The 7,412-nt window shown below is 43.0% G+C and overlaps 1 long non-coding RNA gene across 1 annotated transcript in view; it reads left to right on the forward strand.

Moving 5' to 3' along the window:
- Nucleotides 1-4,473, forward strand: part of LOC124221768 (uncharacterized) — a 79,893-nt gene extending 75,420 nt beyond the window's left edge. Inside the window, exon 3 of the long non-coding RNA XR_006883862.2 lies at nt 4,356-4,473. This is a non-coding gene — a long non-coding RNA (uncharacterized lncRNA). The remainder of the gene's footprint in view (nt 1-4,355) is intronic.
- The last annotated feature ends 2,939 nt before the right edge of the window (nt 4,474-7,412 follow it).

The following is a 7,412-nucleotide window of genomic DNA, read 5'->3' on the forward strand; positions in this document are numbered from 1 at the left end:
TTTACAAAGATTTGGCACAAGTGATACGGTGACCATAAATCGTGCATCCACCCTGTCCGTATCATTTGTCTCCGATGTTTTTTGTATTCTCTCTTGGGATCAAGTCAACAAATTAGATACTGCTCTGCACTGTAATTTGAAATAAGAAAAATTCCATTCACGCCACTTGGAGATCATTGAAATTCGAAAACCTTGCAATCGGCAACAAAGGTCTAAACGGGGGTGAGCGTGCACGGACAGTACGGGATGTCGAATTACTTTGGAGCACCAGCAGCACCAGTAGCAGCAGCTTCGCCGGCAGCTTTACCAGACGTGTGCCAAGGTCTTCTCTTTCACGCTGCAGCGTATAAGCGAGCCTTCGTCCCGGTCCGTGGATCCATAATACGCATCATCCAACGTATCGCACGGCTCACGATACATCGACGCGTTGTACAGAATGAATCCGCGGATTACCAGTTATACACAGTGTATGGGATTTGGGGATATGTTCGTGGGGCTTGGCACCCGGGTTCTCGAACCCCACCGACGGCCAACGGAGTGCGGAGGAGAGTTGATTACAGGAGTACGGAAGAAGCCATCCCGCGCTGACTCCCCGGGGAACCCGGTTCAGACTCGGTCGTTTAGCTTGGCGCGATTCACCGGCTTACGTCCGGGGCGGCGGTCGGATTACCAGAGAAAATCAAATCAGAACGATGTGATATTTAGACGGATCAGTCGTTTCGATCCAAAAATCAAAAGGTTGCTCCTAATTCTTTCTTTATCGGAGTTCCGAACGCTCGCCCACCTCTTCGTGCGTTCGTTTGTCTTCCGACTCGTTCCGTATCCACTTTTCCCCGTCTCCGCGTTGATTTTTGCAAGAACCAACTCGTATATAATAAGGTATGCATAACGATAATCGGTGTTTTGAGGTGAGCGTGAAGTTCAGTCTTCCACGTTAGTCCGAGGCATTTTGTTATACCTATGAATATTCGGTTATAACCTATGACTAAGAGCAGCGTGTCTTATAATACGTTGAAAAATTTCGTGGCCGTAGAGCTCTCGGTTGTATCACAGTTTACAATCTCCAGATCGAGACTCAAGACAAGGTCGTAGGTGGTTGTACCATTAACGTAATTACAAACAAGTTAAGTCACGGCTGCCGGAATCTCGCGGCAACAATCGCGAACGAACAGTACAAGAGGAGTGATTTTGGCCGTGGTATGAAAAAGGAATCGTCCAGTCGTCTCCAACCGCAGCCTAATTCGTGAACGCCAACCGTTGGGAAATAACAGAGCTTCGCGTGTCCGCGGCATTTCGATCAAGACTTCACGCTGTTATACATCAGTCATCATTATGTTTGGCAGTATTTGTTCAACAGCCGTTATCCAACGAACATCGCTGGTATCGCGGGCTCTGGGTGGTGGCTCGAGGCAGCCTGCAGGGGTGGAAAAAGGGTGGCATGGAAACCGTCAATATCGCCGTACAACCAGGGATGCCGGGGTTCTTGGTAGGCGAGAAACAACGGAATGAACGTAGCGCTGGTATCTCCATAATAAGCCGAATGACTTGCACTACCACGTTGGAACACATTAGTGGTATTTGCATTTAATTGTCGGTTGTTTGTTTGACGCGTATATACGGGGGTCCGGTTAAACGGGTATAAGCAGGGACGAGAAGTAAAGGACATTATTCTACCGTTGGTTTGACCAAACGGTCACACCATATGTCGCTGCTCTAACAATCTGTATTTCTACGTCATTTTTCATTTTTACCGTTTCGCATTCGTTTCGTCCGCCTACTCGCCGCTTCTTTGCACCGCCTTCGTCACATCTTCACTCATTGTTGAAACCTGACGTGGATGGATTTAATTGAGGAAGTTTATAGCCGGTTTCGGTAGATGGATCGAACCCGAGTCTAATTACACTCGGTTTGCCGTCTGAGCCGAAGAGAGATGACTAAGAACAACGCAGACCGAGCAAGGACTAAATTTGCATCATATAAGGGTCATGCGGTCGGATGGACTGAAAGAATGACCAAAAATAATCTATTAGTTTTCCCCGATTAATCGAGTATAATCGGAACAATCGGTTTTTGTTTTTTATTCGCGTGAACGATGCGATACAATATCAATTTATGTGATTAAAGTATCAATTATTATGATTGTCTTACTTACTAAGTACCTATTTGGTATAATAATTGAAAGATAAATGAATCATTTTCACCCGAAATTGAAAAATATTCTTAATGAAACTATAAATTATCAAAAAACCTTTCCATTATTAAGACTACATACTGAAATTTACGAAATTTTTGTTTCACATTCACCGTTTCAAAAAAAAATACGTAATAATCGATCCATCAACTTTGACCTATTCAATCGAGTCGTGTTCGATTATTTTTTTGAACTCGATTCAACGATGCATCGATTATTTTTCGATTACAATTAGTAGCAATCGCTGTGTGACAGAGGAGAACCCGAGCTGTAAGAATAGGATCAAACCTCTTCTTCTACAAAGATTTTGCTTGTTGTTGTCTTCTCTTCTTTGTAAGGTAACCTTCCCGGATCGGACGCGACTCTTCATTCGGTTCATTGAGATTCATCTCGCGAACCGGCGGGTCAGACTTTCGGCGTTTCTTCGCTCGCTACCCTTCGCACAGAAGACTTTATATACTGATACAATGATCTATCCTATCACAATTTAGAATCAAAAGAAACACCGGCAAGATGCGGCGCGGCGGCGAAAAGAGCGGCGAGGGGAGGAATTCAGAGGAGATGAGCGGAGAAGGGAGGGAGGAAGGGATGGATCCCACCTCCTCACAAGCCTCCTTTGCTCACGCCGATCGATGCTTTCGCAGGTCAGCTTCAAAGCGCCGCTGACCCTCGCTAGTCATTTAGATACAGATCATTCTCAAGAGAAGGCCGAAGGGAACGTGAAGATCCAAGGAGACCGACATATGCTATTCCCGACCACAGGCGTGTGTGTTTCGGTGTATTTATTTACAGTCGATTCTCGCCGTATCAATGTCGTGAAAACTGATGATACTGTTTTTCCCTCCTCCTTACCTACTGAGTGAATTTCACTGTATCCTTATAACTTTTAAATCCATCGAGTGAATGCAGGCTTGATCGAAAACTCAAGTTTTCACCGAGATTTCTCATGTGATTTTCAAGCTTTGTAAGCTGCTAAGGACATGCTCTTGGAGAGATTACCAAGTAATAATTTACCACTCAACAGTGTATTACTGGTCCTTGACAGTTGCCATAACTTGAATTTCCGATCAAACCTGATCGATCGAATATCGCGGCAATGTAATTGGAAAGGAGATCTGAAATTCGTTTCCAATTGTGTAAGAAAACAATATCCCTTTATTGAATTTTCAATCGCATTAAATACGGACGTATAATATAGTATGGCTGCGAACAGGTTTCACATTTCAAGTGTTACCGAACGAAAGTGTTTTCAATTACTGATTGTGACACAAGCTGTTCGCTATTTGGTTCATGATACATAAACTCGCGTACGAGTGAATGAAATTGACGAACTTTCCTGTGTCGCATTGAGAAAAACTTGAGAATCGCTTAAAAATCGTCAGTGGATTCAAGCGGAATGGTTTTTTTTTTTTTTTTTTTTTCACGGCCAAGTCCCGAGGCGATATCGATACCAACGCTAACCAGTTGTTCGAGAAGTCTCAGCGCCGTTTCGAATCATTATAGTATACCTTCGAAACTCAATCCCGCCTGTTCGTCCCTCAGGAGATCGAGGCGAGTATTCGAAGCTGAGAACTCGCGCAGCGGAGGGTCGGTTACATTATAGCCTATACGCACGTACCCTGAGCATGCCTGTAGCTCAAACAGCCTGGATCAGAAACTGGCGAGAGGTGGAGAGAGAGGCCTAACCGAATCCACTGCCGCCCCTCTCCGCGCCGCTCCACCCCCGCCTTTCAGACACCCCTCCGAGCGACCAATCCCAAGCAAAGTTTGTTACACAACTCGCTGGGAACTTCGGAAAATGGCCTGCCGCATCAACCAACCTCTTCTTGCTCGACAGTTTTCGACGAGAGACTTTTTGCTATTAACTTTTCTTTTTTCTTTTTTTTTTTGTATTCTACTCAGAATTTTACACGAACGGATATATATTTTTTTTCAGATTTACTCAATTTATAAGCTCTGAGTTGCATGTATATGGTTTTACGGTATACAGGTGAATTATTTGCAACACCTATAATTCGAATACAGAGAATTTGATAATATATAACGTTATGATTGTAGGAAATTTTGCATGCGATTCATTCCCAAAATCCTGCACGCGAATATTGATCATTAAGAAATAGTAAAAGTTTGAAGCCTGTTTCAGTGAATTTTTGCGCTTTTTCAGGTGGAAGGATTTACTGAACGTGAATACCATGCAGCGCGATTTTATTCTCTGGAAGGACTTGGACAATCGAGATAAAAAATCTACATTAGGCAACCCCTTGGGTTGTTTTCGCCCCAAAGGAATGGTGAGCATTATCGAACCTCCATTTAATTTCTACGTAATATTAGGATCGCGTTATTATTTCTACCTCTGCTATGGCTTATAATAACGATAATATTGTATTAAGTCATCCGTCATGATTAGAAGCATTTAGTTCATTGTGTTCATCCGCTTTCGCTGTAAACATAAGCGAAGTGTGTTACGTGTACGTATACGCGTACTTGGGTCTCTATGTTGGATTTAACTACTGCGTGACTCGAGTAATTACAACTTTCCTGTGACAGAGAACTTCCCTGAACTCTCTGAGATAAGTGAGGTTCAATTTAGGCGAGCTTTGGTATCCCGGAAAAAAAAACTTCAAATAATTACGCTGCCATGATAATACAGACCGGTGAGCAAGTACAACAAACCAAGTCGACGCTGAGTACCAGCGATCTTTTCTTCCTGTACACACACTTCCTTTTTCAGTTATTAAGATTCGTCCGAACTCGGCGCTCGATTTACTTTCTCCTAAAATGCCGCGCGCTTATATTTCGTCCAACTGTATTAGAGGAAAAAAGAAAGTAATGATTGAAAGGACCGACTGGCCACAGGTGATGCCACTCGAGAAAGAATACCCATTGTATGATTGATCCCACGCCGTCTCGAATGAAATAAGAACCAAATTATGTACGCAATCACAGCTCCTCTGATGGAAAAACAACCAGGCTACGAGCCCTATTTGTTTTGATATAGCCGGAATCTCGACTTTGTTCTTTTAATCGTCTTAGATGTATTTCCAATGCTTTTATAATATATTGGTAAGAAATCTATTCTTAAGAAAGGTGTAAAGAGCCGAGTGTTGCATCAGCTTGTAACTTTCCGAATACTTGGGTACCGGCTATGTTCCCCGGTTTATTTAGATCCTCAAAAGCGAACAACAAGGAGATAGAGAAAAAGTCGTCGTCATTGAGGCGTTGAGTTACGTAATTCTTAAACCTATTAGGCGCTATAAATTTGCTCCATTATTCGTGCGGTCATTTTACGCCAGTCGATTCTCTGCGCTAATTGTAATAAGAGTCTGCGTTATATAAACTTTTCTCTTTTATGATCGTTGGTGTTATGTGAATTAGATTGCGACTCGTGCCTGAGAAATTGCTCACGCTCGGGCGAAATGCCAGAATCACACGAGCAGCGATGCAGCTGTAGTTTTCGCAGACTTTTGTTTAACCTCATGCGGATACTTTCATTGCCGCTGATTTGTTCACTGCCAAGATGTTGATTGATTAGAGCCTTGATGGAACCGCTAGACGGCGATTACCCTACTTCACAAACTAATGTTATTAACATTGAAAATGTAGAATGTCACACACCGAGTCCACTAACGTCTGAAGGTATAAAAACACAATCCCCAACCTCAAATAGCAGAGATGTGTTTGTAGTTCCATACTTAATTCTCAACGTCAACATTTTAGTATTTTATACAATTTGACTTCACGCAAATAGATTGAATATATATTTTGAACGGTAATTCGAGCACTTCAAATTACTTGAGAAAACGTCACTTACGTTTGTGGCTTTTATACGTATAACAAAAAACACAATAAGAAAAGTCTGATTGCAATCCCAACAAATTATCGAGATCAATTGAATCCAACCAAAGCGTATCTGTTCTTCTCCATCCAATGACAAAGAATCATCATCATCGTGTACTAAAGTAAGTTTTTTCCGCTAATTTAGGAAGCAATTGCAGCATCTCATTCGCCAAACTCGTCGACACTGCAGAAGCTTCTATAAAGGAACGCAACGATGTGATGTTTAGATTGATGGGTCATTTTAATACAGGTAAAAACTTCACTCTCAGAAACTACCCCGAGAACCTCATTCTGTACTATCGTTAGCTTTGCGTATTGCATTTTTTGGGGTCAAAGCTAACGAAAATGGAGTCATCTCGTCGGAAACTGATCAGAAATGGATAGATTACGAATGAGAAAAGAAATGATACCTTTAGAATTGCCCTAGAAAAGACTTAAACAGAGCGGACTAAGGAAAGAGAGAGAGAAAAAGACAGCGAGAGGGCGTCTAAGTCCTCCCTCTTTAACTTTTTTCCTAGATTCTACCGGACCCGAAGAGGGCTCGGACAGTAACACGGACACCACCGAAAGTTCCCCAGCGACGTTGAAACAACGGCTTCATGATTTGCCACCTTCTAGCGAGGCTGTGAAGTTGGCTGATCGTGTGGCAGCCTTGAACCGACGCATTCGGAAGGAACGTGACTTGTATCTGCACCTCCAGGGTCTCACCAATCGGATCGAAGAGAAGGACGAGGCTGAACTGAGCACGACTGATTCTGCGAAAACATCGAACCCCGTATCAAGAAGCCATTATCAAACACGAATTGGCGATGCCCGTGCCAGAAGAAGGGAGCGATTGAAGTTCAGCACGCCGATGTCGTGCGAACTCCGTTCTCCAGGCTTGTCTTCACCCGAACCTCTGAGCATAACAGAGATTCGCGAAAATTTTCCTCAAAAGAAAACACAATCATCGTTCAATGAAGATCATTACAGTTTCAAGAGTAATTTGGAAACCGGTTGTGTGGAAAGGAACATCTTGGCCAGTCCATCAATTCTCCCGATGATCGAGAAGTTTGACGTGGTAGGTGATATGACGAGCTCTAGATTTTACGAGGAGTCTGATATGGACAGAGCGCATTGCAATGTGGTAAGTAATAATTCAAAGAAATTTAAAACTGTGAACGATGGATCGCTTCAGCGCGATGTTACGCCCAACTTGAATTATGATTTCGAAAATTCTTATTCCAAGAATCGTTTAAACGACTGCAGCCAGTCGCCGGAAGTAGACACCGGTAAAATTCACGCTACACCGTCGTCCACCAACTCATTAGTTGAAGTGGATAACGCTTATGTGACCCTAAAGAAGCCTCTAATGAAATTTGGCGGATATAGACCTGTCTCGGGA

The sequence above is a fragment of the Neodiprion pinetum genome, chromosome 6, assembly GCF_021155775.2.
Source record: "Neodiprion pinetum isolate iyNeoPine1 chromosome 6, iyNeoPine1.2, whole genome shotgun sequence".
NCBI classification, from domain to species: Eukaryota; Metazoa; Arthropoda; class Insecta; order Hymenoptera; family Diprionidae; genus Neodiprion; species Neodiprion pinetum.